We start from the raw sequence: 19,954 nt of genomic DNA, 5'->3' as shown, positions 1-19,954 counted from the left end.
CTGCTGACACATTCATTCATCCATCTGTTGCACCATTCACAAAATATCTGCTGTGCACAGGACACTGTTCCAGCATTTGAGCAAATGATGGACTGCAGAGCAGAGACATACTTCTGTTCTCAGACTGGTGGTGACACAACAATGATAACTAGACAACTTCACTGTGGATGATGAAACTCTGCCAGATCCTAACAACCTGTGACATGGACCTTATGATTTAATCTGTCTAAGCTCACATTCTGTGTAAAGATGGATATGATTAAATGTGGCCTTCAAAGACAGGTATTTTTGGTTCTTATTAGGACATTTCAGGGCCTCCTCTTACCTGTACCTGCCCCTAAGTCTCATAGGAAGAATTAGGCACACCTCCTTGCTCCTCTGTGTATGTTTTCTTTCATCTCCCCCTTGCAGTTCTTACTACTTTCTGGTCCATTTAGCTGTATTTCCATTCCCAAAACTCTCCAGAGCAGAGGCTACATGTTACTTATGTTTACATAGACGGATTTATAGCTAACAAAAAAATCAGATATTGAGAATGTGCCTATTGAAAGAATCTGATAATGAACCTAACATTTTAAAAGTTCAAATGCCTGTTTCAAAGCAACTGTGAAAGAGTACTAAAAGAAGTTAATTTTTACTGTTGTAGAATGCTGATTAAACCAACAGCGCCACAAGGAAAAATTATGATGACCCGTGGCCCCACACTGGGGCTAATCTGCAAAGGACAATGTTTCTCCTCACATTTGATTTCAAAATTTCCATCCCCAAATGCAAGTCATTATCTCTCCATCAAACCCAGCATTGTGACTCATTCTTTCATCAACTGCATGAGCTAATTTGAACCAGAATATACTGACGCCAACACCAGTGGTGAAAACTGAAATTGAGCAAATCTTCAGCTACATGCTTTGCTTTGCCATATCCCTTTTTCTTTCTTTTTGAATATTCACACATTTGCCCCTCCTATGGAACACATATTAATATAATTAGCAGATGCAACAGAATTTTAGCAACATTAATGTGTTCTTAAATCTCTATCAACTTAGTAAGTTCTTGTACATATAAAATGATAATGTATTTATACCCAAGGGAAAAATCCAGAGATGAAACACGAAGAATAGGAAAATACGGAAAAGGGTTTGTGTGGCTCTCGTCCACCGTAGCCACTAATGTCAAAAACTTAACTTGGCACCGTTAGCTTTACTAGTCTTGTCTTTCAGACAAGATCATTACCCCACTTCATCCCCTGAGATTAGTTATGCTTAAAAGTGTGTTGCAGGGCTCATGCTGTGGCATAGTAGGTAAAGCCACTGCCTGCAATGCCAATATCCCATATAGGTGCCGGTTTGAGTCCCAGCTGTTCCACTTCCAATCCAGCTCTCTGCAATAGCCTGGGAAAGCTGTGAAAGATGGCTCAAGTCCTTGGGCCCTTGAACATACATGAGAGACCTAGAAGAAGCTCTTGACTCCTGGCTTCAGATCGGCACAGCTCTGGCCTTTGCAGTCATCTGGAGAGTGAACCAGCACATGGGAGATGTCTCCCTCTCTCTCTCTCTCTCTCTCTCTGCCTCTGCTGCTCTGTAACTCTGCCTTTCAAATAAATAAATAAAATCTTTAAAACAAGTATGTTGAAAGTTTTGGTTAACTGGACGACACTATGAAAAGGGTTTACACGTTGAGCAGTCTTTGTTCTCTAGCTGGATGTTTGACCATATTTCTCTCATTGGGTTCAAAGCACAGAAATGAAATTCTTGGTGTGTTTGCACCAAGCAGATGTGCTGAGTGTGTGTTCCCCTTAAGGTTTTATTTGTTCAAGTCATTTCTCCTTTAATCTTAAAAAGAATTTTTTAAATTACATTTTCTTAAATATTGCTGAGGAAAAATGGCATTTTAGCGAATCCCTTTGACTACTTCATTTAAGTTTATCGTTTATTTTATTGGCTTCCTTCATTCCTTTCTTCGATATTTACTTCTCCCATTATTTTCCCTCTCTTTTCCTACAACCCCTTCTTTTCTTCCTCCTTTCCTGATATTTGGATATTTAATTTCATCAATATTTGCCCCCCATGATTAAATGGTAAATAAATATATCCTGATTTGAAGGTAAAGAAATCATGTGAAATTATTGTAATGCAATGTTTGGCATACAATGAATCTTTCACAAGCTTTCATTTTCTTCCCCCTCTAAAATTCTTCATTTTCTTCTTTTTATCACTCTGTTTTTCCTTTTCTTTGTCTTACCTTCCTCCTTGACGCCCAATCTCTTGTGTGCTCTTCTTCACCAATTTTTGACTTTGTTTCTTTTTGAATAAAGCCTGTTCTAATAATTGGTTCTAGACAATCACTAATCAGGCATCAGTAAGTGTGTAGTCAGCACTAAGAAATCGCCAAGCACAGCCTTTGTTCTTCTTTTGTCTCTTTCATACATATTTTTTAGTGTTGCTAAATTTATATTATGTATTTAATATATATGAAATAATGATTTTAAATATGTGTAATGTAAAAAAATGATGAAGAATGCCTGTCGCTCCCCCTCTTCGTGGAGGAACGACACAGGACCCTGCGCTGTTCTTTTGTCTGCTCGGCCCTCCCCGGGTTTGCTACTGGTTCTTCCCGGGTTGGCTACCGACCCTTCCACCTCCGTGGAAGGGCGGTTCCCCCTGGCCACTTTCCCCACTTCCGCGGGGGAGCGGCACACCACCGGCCGGCTATCTCGGGGGCTGCACAGGTGTTCCTTCGGATAGATGTTCCTGGTGCATGTTGTCTCTCTCCTCCTTTATAGTCCTTTTCCACCAATCCCAACTCTGCTACCCACACGCCGAGTACGCTGCTCTCCTCCAATCAGGAGCAGGTCCTGCTGCTTATTGGTTGAACTGGAGGCAGCTGTGTAGAAGCTTTCTTCCTCTCCCAGCGCCATATTGTGGGAGAGCAGATGCATAGAATAAGTCTTAATTCCAGTAACTTAGTCTAGTCCGAGTTGCTCCCAGTTGCTCCCCACAAATGCCTAAGTATGCCAACTCCCAATACTTAAGAAAGAGGACAGTATGTTTGATTCTGAATCTTAGGCTTAACGTCTCAAATTTCATTTGCTGCATCTGCTACAGTTTTATTTCCATATATTCTATTTTCTTATGGCTTCCATAATATGTGCAGAATTTATATTTTGTTGTTTGTGCTTTTAAATTCTACACAAGAGAGATGTAAGTGTGTTTGTATTTTTCTAACAACTTAGTATTTTCACTCAACATTTTATCATGAGAATTGAACATGATGTTATACATGCCTTATTCATTCTCTTTTACTCCTTTAGGCATTGAATTATAGGTGTTTAATTGCACTTCTCAGACACTTGAGTCTTTTTTTGCAGCTATTGTGTAGGAAAATATTTGCACATTTCTGGGACACAGAGTAAAAATTTCTCTATGTTTCCCAGCAGTTGAGTTGCAGGGCACAACATGTGCATCTTCAGTGTTACTAAATAACCTAAACATCCTTTGTAAAAGATTTGGGAAATTTTCGTTGTTTTCAACACTGTGTCAATATTTTCTTGTTCTAATTGTTAATGCTTTTTGGGACTTATGGATTCTTGTCAATCAGTGAATTAGAAATTGCCTCATTGTAATTAAAACAAAACTAATGAAATTGAGTATCTTTGTTGTCAATATATTTATTGTCATTCTGTTAATTAAAAGACCTATTCAATTTAATTGTCCACCTTAGACATCAGTATTTTGTCTTTTTGTTTTGAATGTTGGAAATTATGTATTTTAAATACTAATACATTTATGCTATGTTTGTAGCAAATATGAAAGTGCTTCAAAAAGATTATGGAAAATAAAATTGGAAAATGTATTTACTTTGTTGCAAACATTTTTTGAAGTCTATGCATATAAAACTCAAATTTTCATGGAAAATGTATATGAAACTATGCATGGATTTCAAGAATTTTGCACCAAAATAAACTTGTTTAAATTTCATTTTTTTCTGTGAACATTTTGAAGCCTTTGTGTATCTTATCATACACTATGATTTATCTCATAAAATTCTACCAAATATTACCTATGCCCTTAAGCTTTTTTGATCTTTTCTTTTTATATTTCTATTACTATTTTAATTGTATTTGTGAGATGTGGAGTGATAATCCAATACATGTTTGTGATATGTAATGATAAATCAGATTAGCGATGCCACCTCCATAAACTTTTTGACTTGCTATGTTACAACACGTCCATACACATGGCATATGAGGGTTTTAAAGATGGTGGTGATCTAGTCACAGCTGATAAGCAGTTACTCTTCATATAATCCTTTCATGATCCCTGCTCAACTTTAGGCTCTATAAACTTACTCTAGAATCTAACTTCTAAGAAATAAATATCAGAAGTAAAACAAATGGCATCAAATAAAGTGTAAGAAAGAATAGCAGGGTAATGAGATATGATAGTTAGCTCCATCTCAACTGCAGAGCCTAATCAGTTGGGTGTGCCCATTGTTGCCTATATATTTGCCACTTAAACCTTATGCAAATTAATAAGGGCTGAATTCCTAATCTGTGTTAGATTGTGAGGTTACATCAGTAACAAGAGTAAAGACGCTGCTTCCATGAAGCACATAAACAATATCTATACCAGTCAAGGATTGACCTTAGTATCGTCTTTCTTGCCAATTAAATGGATAGGCCTAGAGGTTTTTCAGTAAAATCCCCAAACTCATTAAGATATTAAGATAAGGCTTTAGAATTCACCGTATTCTCACAGCTACCCCAAACACATTCTTGTACTAAGCCAGACTATATCCGTGCAATCTCAAAGTTTGATGTTACAAATAGATATGCACCTGTACATCAACTGAAACAAAATTGAGAACCAGAACACACATTTAAAAATCTAAGTTTTAGGCCAGCTCTGTGGGATTGTAGGCTAAGCTTCCTCCTGCAACACCTGCATGCCATATGGGCATGGGTTCCTGTTTCAGTTGCTCCTCTTCCAATCCAGCTCTCTGGCTGTGGCCTCGGAAAGCAATGGAAGATAGCCCAAGTGCTTGGGCCCCTGTACCCACATGAGAGCTGTGGAGAAAGCTCCTGGCTACTGGCTTTGGTTTGGCCCAGCTCCAGTCTTTGCAGCCATTTGGGAAGTGAACCAGCAGATAGGAGACCGTCTGTCTCTCCCTCTATCTGTAAATCTGCCTCTCAAAAAAAAAGTAAAATCTTTAAAAAAAATCTAAGTATTTCTTAAATGTTTTCATGCTATGTTAGATGTATAGTAGAACACTTATATAACTTGCACAGAAAGTATACATGTATCTATCCAAGAAAAGCTCAGAATATAGACAATAGAGAAAGTGCACAGATGTGTTGTCATGCAAATTTACTTGTGGGTTAACAAAGACTTCAAGAAAATTTTCAACCTTATACTTGCTGAGCTTCTAAAAAAAGTGGGGCAAGAATTAAAATGCTTGTTGAGTGTAGCTACATGGTATCTAGGAGACACCATCTCAGCTCTCTAAATGTTGAATCCCAGTTAACAAGCATACTTAAAGAATAATTTCAGTCTAGTGTTGAAGATGCAATATTTCAAAAGAAAAAAGAAATTTTAATTTTTGTGGTTCTAATATACATCATAAGCCATTGTTCTCAATAAGAAACAGATGGAAGAAAGCAACACCATTGAACAGAGCTTTGATTTAGTGAGTTTTCATTGCAGTTTGTGACTATTGGTATCTACCTACATGGAAGCCCTTCCTCACAGCCTGAAAAACCCCTCCATGGACTGCAGTAAAGGCCCTAAAATAAATTTACTATCCATTTTGCAATGTTGAGATTAATCAAAATGACCTAGAATGGGTTCCAGAACACCAGATGGAGTTTTACTGAGAACTATCTATTTTTCCTAAGTATATCTATATATTTCCTGGCATATGCCATTTGATGGATTGTGGCTTTGCAAATTTTTTAGGTAATTTCCTTGTCTGTGTGTGGTTTGCTATGTGGATTTGCTTTGTCATTTAAAGTTCAAAGTATTCAATATGTGTCCAGTTTGTATTCATATATTTCAACACCATAAATATCTTTTTGCTCAATTTGTTCTTGAGGTATATTTTATTTCCAGAAGAAATTTCAGTTCTACATTTATAAATGTATTGACCACTACATAGGAACATCATGAACTGTGGCCAACATAGTATTATAGATGTCTCATATAATAAGAAGTGGCAGTCATAGATTGCACACAATTTCTTCATTTGTGTATTTTTCAACATACATGTTATTCGGACAAATATGAGAAAGTCTCCTCCTGGAATGAGAAGGAGATGGTATTTTAACTCAGATAGTTCAAGTTGGTATTATGTTACCAAATTTGTGACCATAGGAGAAACATCTGCTTATGAATGCCATCAGTCAATCCATTTGTAAAATAGGGGAATTATTGTATTTATTACAATTGTGATAATTAAAATAAATACTAGATGGAAGTCACAGAGCACAGTGACTGATACTTAACAAAGTATAATTCCATTTCTCTTTTTGCAAGATGCACATCCTTGGGTCTGAGTTTTGGAGAGTGAGACAGAAGAAAGCAAATGAATATTTTGCCCGAAAGGTAAACACTGTCTGGGGGCAAACTAAGATACATGCAGGATGTGTGTGTGTTTGTGTGCCCCATAAAGAGGTGAAGATACAGGACCTTAGTAGTTTATAAAAAGGAATTAGAACGTGAAAGAAAAACATGAAGTTGGCACAGGGTTACTCACTTCCAAATGTGGAGAGCCATTTTAGGTTTCCTCTTCTTTGCAATGGTTCCTCCATCTCATGCCTAAGGAGACTGGTATTTCTACTGAGCTTCGATATAAAGTTTCCACTCCGTTTCTGCGGTTCCTCCATTCTGAAGCTTTTTCCTCACCTTGAGATTGGGCATTGCTTCAACATTGTCTGTTGTCAAAAACTTGACATATTCCACCAATTCTGCCCTTATGGGCAGAAATCTGATATTACTATTGTAGAAAAAATAATAAAAATATTTTAAGAAGGACTTGGATAAAGAATACATGACAGCAAATTTTACAAAGGGCTTAGAAATACATCCTTGTACAAATAAGATGTTATACTCAATTGAATTAGGAACCACAGTGAGTTATATGACCTGGTGGCAGTAATTGCATTAAACAACCATATTACTTCAATAATAAAATAAACCCATTGAAACAGATTATTTTCTAGGGTAATTATTTAACTAATTTAAAAGTGGCAGTAGGATGGATGTTCTAATTTTTGCATTTTATTATCGCATCACTGTGTTCAGCCAAAAAAAAAATACTATGCTTGGCAATTGCACTTCCTTACATTTATAGTGATGTCGCACTAGTTTTTCTAAAGTGGTTTAACATAGATATCCTCATTTAATCTGTACACAAATATGTTATTTTAAAGGGCTTCTATCAAAATTATTTCTTATTTGTGGTCTTTCCCTGACCCCTATCTTACACCTGGTCACTTGCTGCATATCCCAGAGCAACTGTGCACAGTGACTCATGGCTGTCATTGAACCTGGAATCATTTGTAGGATGCCTGTGAAACAAATAGGACAGGGGCCACATCTGTCATGCCCTCTACTGATTCAGCTGCGGGCGGCCCAGTGTTTGGCAGCCATCAGTGCTCAATGAGTACTTGCACAAAGATAATGATTTGAACCCATGAGTCTTGCACTCTACCTGCACATTTGACACCTTCATTAAATGACAGGCACCAGTTTTAAGTCTACTTTATAACTGACTCATCACAACTTTAACTTCTACATCCCTGGACATATTCATTAATCTGCCTGACCAGAGCCTCTCCATGAAGAGGTAATTCCAGATGCTTACAAGTGTACAACTATGGCCATTTGATACAACAGTTCAAGTGCTGCTTGAGATGCCTACATTCCACACAGGTATGACTGTGTACAGATCTCGAACTCTGCTCTGATTCTAGCTTTCTGAATATGTGCACCCTGGGAGGCAGTAATTGGGTCCCTGCACCCATCTGGGAGACCTGGATTGACTTCTCACCTCCTGGCTTTGTCCTGGCTCAGCAGCTGCTGTTAAAAAAAGGAAAAAGGGGTCGGCACTGTGGCTCGCTTAGTTAATCCTCTGCCTGCGGCCCCGGCATCCCCTATAGGCGCCGGGTTCTAGTCCAGGCTGCTCTTTTTCCTGTTTAGCTCTCTGCTGTGGCCTGGGAGGGCAGTGGAGGATGGCCCAAGTGCTTGGGCCCCTGCATCCGCATGGGAGACCAGGAGGAAGCACCTGGCTCCTGGCTTCGGGTCAGCAGTGGCGGCCATTTCGGGGGTGGACCAATGGAAGGAAGACTTTTCTCTCTGTCTCTCTCACTGTCTATATCTCTACCTGTCAAATAAAAAAAAGGCATTTGGGAAGTAAACCAGTGATTGAGATCTCTCTCTCGCTCTCTCTCTCTCTCTGTGTTTCTTCTCCCCTCACCACTTAACCATCTAAATACTATATCTGCCATTTACTAGCTGTGTGACCTTAGATACATTACTTATCTGTGCTTCAGGCTCATTTGTAAACAGTGGTTGTTAAAAGTGCATACACATAGACTCTCCATAACAATTAAATGAGCTAATATACAAAAATTTAAATTAAATTTTTGGCTATGTACTAATGTTACTGTTGTCCCGTTACATATTTATTGTTACTTTATAAACACATTATACTATACTATGTACTATACAATAAAATGAGATAGGTCAAGTAAAATGTTCAGCAGAGTGCCTGGTATAGAAAATATAAATTCAGATATTATTATTAAATAGTAAAATTATCAGTGATACCATTGTCATTTAATCTTGTTGTTTGCTAGATCCAATTGATCACCAATAGTATAGAAAAAATTTGTAGAAATACTAAAAACTGACTATGACTGTACTCACACTGACCTTTTTTGTGTATTAAGCACCCAGAGAGAAACAATGGAGAAGCAGTCAGGATGTCAGAGCCTGCAACCTGAATACTGATCTTTATCCCAGCTGTGGAACTTGCTTACTCCGGGATCTTGGGTAAGTGCTTCTGTTTATTTGGATGGGCAATAACAGTATCTATGCCATGGTATTCTTGTGCAAAGGAAAAGAGATAATGCATGATAAATACAAAGAATTATCCTAGAATTTAGTGTGCATTCCATAACTGTTAAGTTGTACTACTGTTTGATTCTCATAACAATCTTCTTAAGAAGAGTACGTATTCCATAGTGACATCTCCTTTATAGAGGCTTGCAAGCAGAAACATTGAGGACAAATGAGTTGCCAGCATTGCATAGCAATTCAGTGTCAAAATTAGTCTTTGACTAACACATGCATTCTGACCCTGGAGTCTGTGTTCTACGTGTTCTATGTCATAGCCTCCCTTAGATACATAGGTATGTTTTCAAAGGTAAGGTGAGAGGTGTGTGTTTTCTACACTGCTTGATCACAATATGTTTCTATGGGACCCTAATATTCTGCTATCCTCAGCTCCTTCAGAATTGAGCCTGCAGAGCCTGTAATTATAATGCTCTCATTATATGTGATTTTCAGAATAGCTCTCTTACAGGTAATTGCATATATTTGTTTCTTTGTGAATCTTTCCAGATAATGGTGAATCTGAAAATAACAGTCATAAACAGAAAATTCTTTCTTAATGCTGAACATGTGGCCCCTATTGTCTACTGCTTATTTATTTGGAATGACCCCATTTTCATTGACCTTTCCTTTTATATCTCTGTTCTATCCCCAATGCAAGATGTTATTTGTGTGTTTTTTAAAATTTTTATTTTAATTTTATTTCATTTCATTTGAAAAAGAGACACAGACAGAAACACAGAAAAATATTCCATCCAATGGTTCACTCCCCAAACGTCTGCAACAGGCAAGGTTGGGGCAGACCAACGTCAAAAGCCCAGAACTCAATCAGGTTTGTCACATGATAGTCAGGAACTCAAGTATTTGAACTATCACCTGTTGTGTAAATAAAGACAATTGATTTTTTTATGTGTTGATTTTATATCCTACCACTTTACCAAATTCTTTTATGAGTTCCAATAGTCTCTCACTGGAGTCCTTTGGATACCCTATATATAGAATCATTTCATCTGCAAATAGAGATAGTTTGACTTTTTCCTGCTCAATTTGTATCCCTTTGATCTATTTTTCTTGCCTAATGGTTCTGAACAAAGCTTCCAGGACTATATAGCAATGGTGAAAGTGGGCAGTCTTGTCTGGTTCCAGATCTTAGGGGAAATGCTTCCAGCTTTTCCACATTCAATAGAATGCTGGACGTGGGTTTGTAATATATTGACATGATTGTGTTGAGGAATGTTCTCTCTATACCCAGTTTGCTTATGGTTTCATCCAGAAAGGATGTAGTATTTTATCAAATGTTTTCTCTGTATCTATTGAGATAACCATGTGGTTTTTTTTTTTTCTTCAGTTTGTTAATGTGACGTATCCCATTTATTGATTTGTGAATGTTGAATCATTGCTGCATACTAGGGATAAATCCCACTTGGTCTGTGTGAATGATCTTTCAGATGTGTTGTTGGATTCAATTAGCTAGTATTTTCCTAAGGATTTTTGCATCCATTTTCATCATGGATATTGGTCTATAGTTCTCTTTCTCTGTTGTATCTTTTTCTGGTTTAGGAATTAGGGTGATGCAGGCTTCTTAGAAGTACTTTGGAAGGATTCCCTCCCTTCCCATTCTTTTGAATAGCTTGAGAAGAATTGCAATTAGTTATTCTTTAAATGTCTGGTAGAATTCAGCAGTGAAGAAGTCTGATCCTGGGCTTTTCTTTGTTTGGAGGGTCTTTATTAATGATTCAATTTCCATCTTGGTTATTAGTTGGTTTAGGTTTTCTATGTCTTCATGATTCAATTTTGGTAGACTGTATATGTCCAGGAATCTATACATTTCTTCTAGGTTTCCCAATTTGATGGCATACAAATTTGTAGTAATCCCTGCTGACTCTTTTTATTTCTGTGATATCTGTTACATTTCCTTTTTCATTTCTGATTTTATTGATTTGGGTCTTCTTCCTCTTTTTTGTTTTTGGTCCAATAATTGAGAAAGAACATTGGGGAAATTCTGGAAAACATTGGTATAGGGAAAGTCTTCTTAGAAAAGACCACATTAGCACAGGCAATCAAAGTCAATATTGACAAATGCTATTACATCAAATTATGAAGCTTCTGCACTGCAAAAGAAATACTAAGCAAAGTGAAGTGACAACTGTCAGAATGGGAGAAAATATTTGTGAGCTATACAACTGATAAAGGGCTAATATCCAGAATCTACAAAGAGCTCAAGAAATTCAACATCAGCAAAACAAACAATATAGTTAATAAATGGACAAAGGATTTGAACAGGCCTTTTTCAAGAGAGGAAATTCAAATATTCTACAGACACTTGCAAAAATGCTCAGTATCAATAGCAATCAGAGAAATGCACATCAAACCACAATGAGGTTTTGCCTCACTCCAGTTAGAATGGCTCTCATAAAAAATCAACAGAAGGGGCCAGTGCTATGGCACATTAGATTAGTCCTCTGCCTGTGGTGATGGCATCCCATATGAGTTCTAGTCCTGACTGCTCCTCTTCCAATCTAGCTCTCTGCTGTGGCCTGGGAAATCAGAGAAGATGGCCCAAGTGATTGAGCCTCTGCACCTGCATGGGAGAATGGAAAGAAGCACCTGGTTTCTGGCTTTGGATTGGTGGAGCTCCAACTGTTGTGGCCATTTGGGGATTAAACCAGTGAATGGAAGACTTCTCTCTCTCTCTCTCCCTCTCACTGTCTGTAACTACCTCTCAAATAAATAAATAATATCTTAAAAAGAGAGAAATCAACAAACAACAAATGCTGGCAAGGTTGTGGGGAAAATGTCACCCCAATCCATTGTTGGTGGGAAGGAAAACAGGTACAGCTACTTTGGAAGATAACATGGAGATACCCCAGGAATCTGAATATAGACCTACCATATGAACAAGCCATATCATTCCAGCAAATTTACCCAAACCAAAAGAAGTCAGCATATGAAAAGTTATATGTGCTTCCATGTTCATTGTAGCATAATTCACATCAGCCAAGATATGGAGTCAACCCAGATGTACATTAACTGTTGACTAGATAAAGAAATTATGGTTTATGTACGCTGTAGAGTACTACTCATCCTTAAACATAAGAAAAAAAAAATGCAATTCTGCATGTTGCAACAAAATGGACATTATGGAAATCATTGTATTTAGTGAAATAAGCCAGTCCCAAAACGAAGATGCCATGTCTTCCCTGATCTAACTAATAAATGTAATGTATTGGAATGAAATTGACATTTTGAGATTTGATGATTGTTTACAGCCGTTGTCTCTTCTGTTGAGGAACAGCGTTTTGTTTTTTTTTTTTTTTTCATGCTAATTGTTGATTTTTTTAACTTAGTGTAGGGTTATCTTTATTATCATTAAGTAAACTGAAAGTAGATCTTTATAAAAACTAAGGTTGAGAATGAGAGAGGAAGGATGAAGAAAGTTTGGAGCATGTGCAGGAGGGAGGCTAGAGTGTGAAGTATCACTGTTACCAAATATGTGTATAAAAACACATGAAACTTGTATAACTTAAATAAAATTTTTAAAAGATAAATAAACTATCATGTGCTGCCTGCTAGAGTACACATTAGCAGTAATCTGGATCAGAAGTGGAGAAGAGAGAGAGTAATATTGTGGTATAGCAGGTTAAGCCACTGCCTCGGATGCTGGTCTCCCATATTGGGGTTAGTTTTTTTATCTGCTCCACTTCCAATCCAGATTCCTGCTAATGTGCTTGGGAAATCAGTAAGGGTGGTACTCGTGCTTGGACCCCTGCACCCAAGAAGATGCTCCTGGCTTTGGACTTGCTAGTTCTACCCATTCCAGTTGTTTGAGGAGATAATAAATGGATGGAATCTCTCTCTTGCTCTTTCTCTCTCTGTCTCTCTTTCCTTCTCCTGCTTCCTCTCCCTCTCCATTTCCCTCCGTAACTCTGTCTTTCAAATAAATAAATTTTAAAAAGGAAAAAAAAAAGGAAGTGGAGTGTGGGGGACTTGAGCCAGGCACTGTGATAGGGAATGCAGGCAACTCAAGAGGAAGCAACCATTGTGTCACAATCCCACTTGCTTTAAGGTTTTGCTTAATCATGCACCCCATGCCTACCAGACACTGCTACATGCTAGGGACACAAGCATGAAGCATATATGGCCTTCATGCCTAAGGGACTCAGAGGGGATATTTTCTCCTGACAACAAGCCTGAGCAGATGAGCCAATATTTTGACAGATTCAGTATTATATTTCATGGCCCCCCTTTAAGGATAATATGAAGATGTTCATATTATTTGTATTACTCCCTAACTTATTTTGCTTATGTTTTAAGAGAGAAGTTATTAGGCAAAACTGGGTGTATTAATATAAGGCAGAAAATATGTAGGAGAAAGTAGTGGTAAAATGAAGACAGAGATTCAGCCTATCATTCAAAATAGTAAGAATCAATTTTCTCTCCAGCCTAATGGAAACAACATTTACTTCATAAACAGTACATTTACTCTCTCCTCTCACTGCCTCAATGGAAGAAGCATATTTCGCCACCCTATTGATGCTGGACTTAGGTTTGTGACTTGCGTTGTTCAATGGGATGAGACATTATGCGTATTATGGAAAAACCATGCAGGGATTTCTAAAACTTTTACAGCAAAGTAAACCTGTCTTTTAATTTCCTTTTCCACAATTTTCTTTATGTATTCTGCTGGGTTTTTTTGTGATTTTGTACTTGATATGTTTGTTTCTCCTATCTCTTTCTTCTTCTATAAAGCTAGCTAGTGGTTTATCTACTCAGCTAAATAAAATATAAGACCAGATTCATATTTAATCAAATAAAATTTTCACATCTTAATTGGATTAAACTTTGTTCTCTATTCTTCTTTGTATGCTTTTTATTGTGTTCGTCGCTGATTTTTATTCCTAGAAATTCCAGAATTGGTAATTTAACTGGTTAATTTTTATCATTTAATTTTCTCTGCTCATTTCAGACTATTGATATTCCTATGATCTCTGTTTTATCAATACTTCATAGATTCTGAAGGTAGCATTTTATGATTAATATTTTAGAACTATTTTTTCTTTTCAATCAAATAATAATTATGGAAGTTATTAAAAATAACTTAGATTATCCCTTTAATTTTTATTAATTTTCAATGCTATGTTATGTGATAAAAAATTTGTATTATTCTGGGTGTCATTGTAATATAGCAGTTAAAGCCATCTCCTGCAGTGCTGACATTCTATATGGGCACTAGTTCATGTTCTGGCTGCTCCACTTCCCATCCAGTTCCCTGCTAATGGCCCAGGAAAAATAGAAGAAGATAGCACAAGCATTTGGGACCCTTGACACCTACATGGGAAACTTGAATTAAGCTTTGGCTCTTGCCATTGGCCTGGCTCAACCCTAGCTGCTGCTGGGAAATTAAAAAGTGGATGGAAGATTTCTCTCTCTCTCTCTCTGATATTTATTTATTTGAGAGGCAGAGTTGCATACAGAGAAAGAGACAGAGACAGAGAGAGAGAGAAATGAAATAGTGAGTAACAAAGAGGGAGAGGTCTTCCATCCACTGGTTTATTCCCCAAATGGCCACAACAGCAGAACTGGGTGGATCCAAAGCAAGGAGCCAGGAGTTTCTTCTGGGTCTCTCACAGGGTGCAGGGGCCCAACCACTTGGGCCATCATCTATTGCTCTCCCAGGAACATTAGCAGGGAGCTGACTCTGAAGTGTAGCAGCTGGAACTTGAACCAGCGTCATATGAGATGCTGACACTGCAGATGGGGGACAACCTACTATACCACAGCACCAATCCTGTAACTCTGACTTTCATATGAATAATTAATTTGAAGTTAATATTATTCTTTTTAATATGATTTTTTCATATATTCATTATTTCATTATTCATATCTGACACATACAAATTGTGCATATTTATGGAGTACTACACGTTTTTATATAGGTATATATTGCATAATCAGGGTCAACATATTCATCTCCTCAAACATTTAATAATTCTCTATGTTGAAACCATTGAAAATCTTTCTTGTTTCCGTTTTAAAGAAATATATAGCACATTATCATTATCTATCACCTCCCTACTGTATGTGAGTAAGATCATATAGTAATTATCTTCCTGTGTTTGGTTTATTTTACTTAACATAATGACTTTCATCATTCACCTTGGTACAAATGGCTAGATTCTTGTCCTTTACTATGACTGAATAATATTTCATAGCATATTTGCATACTACTTTTTCAAAAGCATTTTATTGAACCACAGTATACATGACAAGAAATGAATACAAGTATACATATAAATTAGTTTGGGTCCTCTGATCACACTCATAATCAACACTCATATTAAGAATAGAACATTATTAGTATCTTGTGTTCTCACTATTCCCCCAACCCATTTTATTTTTAATGTGGAAGAGTATATTGTCATTTACATGGTGTGAATCAGTAAAGCAATACTTATACCTATGTGCTAAGTGATACGTTATCCACACAATTTTTATTCTCTCCATATTTATTAATTATCATAAGTAAAAGAAACATGTAATATTTGTGATTTGTGGTCTAGCCTATTGTCTGTTTTTAACATTTTATTTAAAAATAGTTTTAAATCTACAAAATAAAAATTGAGAAATAGTAATACAAAGAGTGCTCATATACTCCTCACCCCGTATCTTCTATTTACATCTTATGTTAGTATATTTGTGACAATAATGAAGCAAACTCAGCTTCCTCTATATGCGTGTATGTTTGTGTGTATTTATAGGAGTGATCTTATTTTTCTATTTTTTATACTTGCTATTTACATAAAGGGAATTAATGTTGTCTTTCATATATATGGTTCTAAGAACATAATGATAGTTTCTACCATACCCTGCCCCCTTCCCTTCCTTATTACACCCTCTCTCTTCCTTTTATTTTACTATTAATTTTTACAATGACATTGTTTCAGTTTTCTTTAAAATCACAAGCTTAACTCTCCACTAAAAAATACCACAGTGTATATATACCACATTTTCTTTTGCCAGTTTTCAGTTGAGAGTTATCTAGGTCGATTTCATATCCTAGCTATTGTGAACTGAGTTATATGTACATTTCATCCATTCATAAGTTAATAGGCCCTTAGGTTGATTCCTTTTTTTGTTTGTTTGTTTTTTTTTAGGGAAAGGGTTTATTGAGGACAACCCAGCAGACCAGAGGGAAGGGGCGAAGAAGGAAAAAGAGAGAAGGAGACTGTAAGAGAGAGAAACAGAGAGGAGAGGAGCTAGCGAGGAGAGAAGAGAGAGAGCAGAGAGGAGCTGCACAAGAGAGAATGAGAGAGCCACGTGTTCAGGAACAGGTCCTTTTAAAACTTTGCCAGAGGGCGGGCAGGGAAGCAGGAGCAGCAAATGGTGTAGAGCTTGACAATGATGGTTGGGCCATGTGGCCACCTGGCTTCCAGCAATGGCAGCGGGGCTAGAGCCTAGGATGGTGTTAGGGTGTAGACCGCGCCATAGATAAAAATGTGCCATTTTCCTAACATTCCCCCCTCTTGTTTTTTATAAAGCAGGAGTTGTATGGGATTACATTAGTCCCCAAAGTCCAGGACGGGTAGAGGGACAATGATCTGTCTTTAGAGCTACTTCCTGATGACATGGGGTGACAAGATACTCTTCGCTGTCATGGTTTGATGTCTCAAGCTGCTGTCTCCTGGGTGGGGAGCTGAGTATATCTCTGTAGCAGCGTTTGATTGACAGCCTGGTTGCTGAAGGCCTTGGTTCGTTCCATTATCACCTGCTGTAAACACTTAAACAGACACTGTAGTATACAAGTCAGGGTGAGAATAGTAACCAATGATCCTAAGAGTGGCATTAACCAGGTAGTGAGAGGATTTCATAGAGGAGAGGAAATGAGGGGGGTCTCTGAACCCTTGTGAGGACTGATTGATGGGTGTGATTTAAAGCTGATCCCAACCAACAGCAGGAGAAAGGCCACACAACTTTTGCAGGTAGAGGGGTTTGTCTGTAGAGAAATTCTGAAATCATACAACATTAAGTAGGGGAGAAGACCATCAAAACACACAGGTTGAGAGTAGAACCATTGCTATTAGAATAGAGGCTATGATTACAAAAGAATGAGGCCCAAGTGGGCTAGATAGAAAGGACAGAGTCATTATTAGAGGACCTAAGAAAGGTGCTGTCTAAACCATGACTAAATTCTCTGAGAGGCAAATAGAAACTGGCAGAAGGGGCTTGATAATAATCTGGTGGGTGGGGTACATCATAAGGGAGATGTGAACCTCTTAGGGAAGGCACCCTGCTGACTTCCATTACCTAGCTGGCCTGGGAGGAGAGCTGGCCAGGGAAAGGCAGGTGGCATCTCTAACAGGAAACCTACAGTTCAGTCTGCAATGTTACTGACCCTACTTGGCCATCCCCTCAGCAGAGATTCCATTTCTTGACTATTGTGAATGGTGCTGGATGATCTTGGGAATATAGGTGTCTTCAGCTTAATAATCTCATAGCCTTTGGATAGACAGCCAATGAGGAGATTGCCGTATCATATGGTCATGTTAGTTCTAGTTATTTTGGGAAATGTCTATACTGTTTTCCACAAAGGCTATACTAATTTATATCCTCCAAAACAGCTGGCAACAATTTCTATTTCTTCATCATCATGCCAGCACTTGTTATCTTTTGTCTTTTTGATCATAGCCAGTTTAATTGGAATGAAGTGATAACTTACTTTGTTTTGATTTTCATTTCCCTGACAATTAGTAATGTTAAGCATCTTTTCATGAAAGCGTTGGTAATTCGAATGTTTTCCTTTGAGGAGTATCTGTTAAGATCCACTACTTAGTTTTTAAATTGGATGATTTGGCTTTTGTTTTGTTCTGTTCTATTAGTCTGGCTTTTGCTATTGTTTGTTTGATTTCCTTGTATATTTGTGCTTGTAATACCTTGTTAGATGTATACCTTTCAAATATTTTCTCCCTTTCTGTAGGCTACCTCTTCATTCTGTTGATTATTTCCTTTGCTATTCAGAAACTTGCTAGTCTGATGAAATTCTGTATGTCTATTTTTACTTATGTTTCTTGTGCTTTTGGGAAATAGAAGTAAACAACAAACAAATGGGATTTCATCAACCTAAAGGCATGTTTTATCCAGTAGTTTCAAAGTAACAGGTGCTACATAGAGACTTTGAATCCATTTTGAGATGATTTTTGTACATAGTGAAGGATACAGTGCTATTTTCATTTATCTGCATGTATGTATTTAGTTTTCTCAGCAACATTTATTGCAAAGACAGTCCTTTCTCCAATTTGTTATTTTTGGTAACTTTGTTAAAGTTCAGTTAATTATGGATGCGTGGATTTACTTTAAGAATCTTTATCTTGTTCCTTTGTTCTCTTTTTTTTTTTAATGCTAATCATATACTGTTTTAATTACTATAGATTCAACTGTAAACCATTATACTTAGTAAAATAAACCAGTTCCAAAAAGCCAAAACCTGTGTTTGCCCTGATCTATGGTAGCTAACAGAGTACAAAAAAAAATCTAATGTATGAGCAAAAATTGACATTTAGAGATTCGTTGGTTGTGTATAGCCATTGTCTCTATTGTTGTGGGACAGTGGTATTTTCTGCTCACTATTTGTTGAATTCTTTACTTAGTGTAGGGTTAATCTTATGAGGATGAAATAAACCGAAAGTAGATCAGCATAAAAATTAAAAGAGAATGAGGAAGGAGGAGGGAAGGTGGCAGCCTGGGTGGGAATGAGGGTAGAGTGGCAAGTATCACTATGCTCCTAAATCTGCATATGTGCTAAACATGTATTTTGTTCACCTTGAAAACTAAATTAATTAATTAATTTAAAAAAGAAAACATAAATAAGAATTTTTTAAAAAGTCATATAATCTTTCCCTCATAGACAATAAAATCAATTGCCTCAGTTTAAATTATTTTAATTAAACTTTTCATCAGTTTCTCCTTTTTATTACATACATGAGTCACTGTTGATGGGAATAAAAAGGAGAAAAAGGGAAATGAGAAATGAAAGTGAAAATTTCATATTCTGCTCAGGTATAAACTGATAAAAACTTACTGGAGGGCAACTGAGTTTGTCCCGTGTAAAATTTTTAAATGTGAATAGTTATGACACAGAAATTACATTTGTATTGTTATTATTTAAAATGTAAATGCTTAGCCACAAAATATTTAATATTTTATGTTTTTCTTGAAGCAACTTCAACAGCCTCCAATGAAGGGATCAGCTGAACAGGTTGTTTGTAGTTCAAAAAATACAGTAAATGAAAAAGTAACAATGCTACAAAGATAATTATAGCTTAATAACATAGTTTAAAGTCAAATTGTGTGGTACACCTTGCTTTATCTATTTTCTCAAGATTTTCTTTGAATATTCAACCTCCTTTGGTTCCACAAAAACTATAAAAGGTGTCATTGTTATTTGTTAGGGATTTCATTGAATATGTTAATCAACTTAGATTGTGTGGGCCTGGTCAAGAATGTTCCAATTCATCAAGACATGGTGTCTTCTCATACCTTGTTTACTCACCAGTTTTGTTCATCAGTGTTTTATAATTTTCATGCAAGAGATTTTTAATGTTTTTATTTAAATTATTTCCTTGACATTTTTGTAATTATTTTAAATAAGATTGATTTCTTGTTTTTTTTTTTTTCAGATTATATGGCTATCAATGCATCACAAGGCTACTCATATTTGAACATGGATATTATTTATTGCAACTTGGCCAAATTTGCTCATTATTTTCAACATTTCTGGTAGAGTCTATGATACATATACATTCATATCATCAGCAAACAGTGACAAACCTCACTTCTTCTACATTTGA

At 36.8% G+C, this 19,954-nt stretch overlaps 1 long non-coding RNA gene across 1 annotated transcript in view; it reads right to left on the bottom strand.

Moving 5' to 3' along the window:
* Positions 1 to 6,755: 6,755 nt before the first annotated feature.
* LOC127490629 (uncharacterized) overlaps positions 6,756 to 19,954 on the bottom strand; it is a 16,435-nt gene continuing 3,236 nt past the window's right edge. Inside the window, exons 2-3 of the long non-coding RNA XR_007918875.2 lie at positions 8,931 to 9,104; positions 6,756 to 6,990 (exon numbers count right to left, since the gene is read on the bottom strand). This is a non-coding gene — a long non-coding RNA (uncharacterized lncRNA). The remainder of the gene's footprint in view (positions 6,991 to 8,930; positions 9,105 to 19,954) is intronic.

This window comes from Oryctolagus cuniculus, chromosome 6, assembly GCF_964237555.1.
Source record: "Oryctolagus cuniculus chromosome 6, mOryCun1.1, whole genome shotgun sequence".
Classification (NCBI taxonomy): Eukaryota; Metazoa; Chordata; class Mammalia; order Lagomorpha; family Leporidae; genus Oryctolagus; species Oryctolagus cuniculus.
Note: the sequence above shows the minus strand (reverse complement) of the source record. Positions and strands in the feature narration are given on the sequence as shown.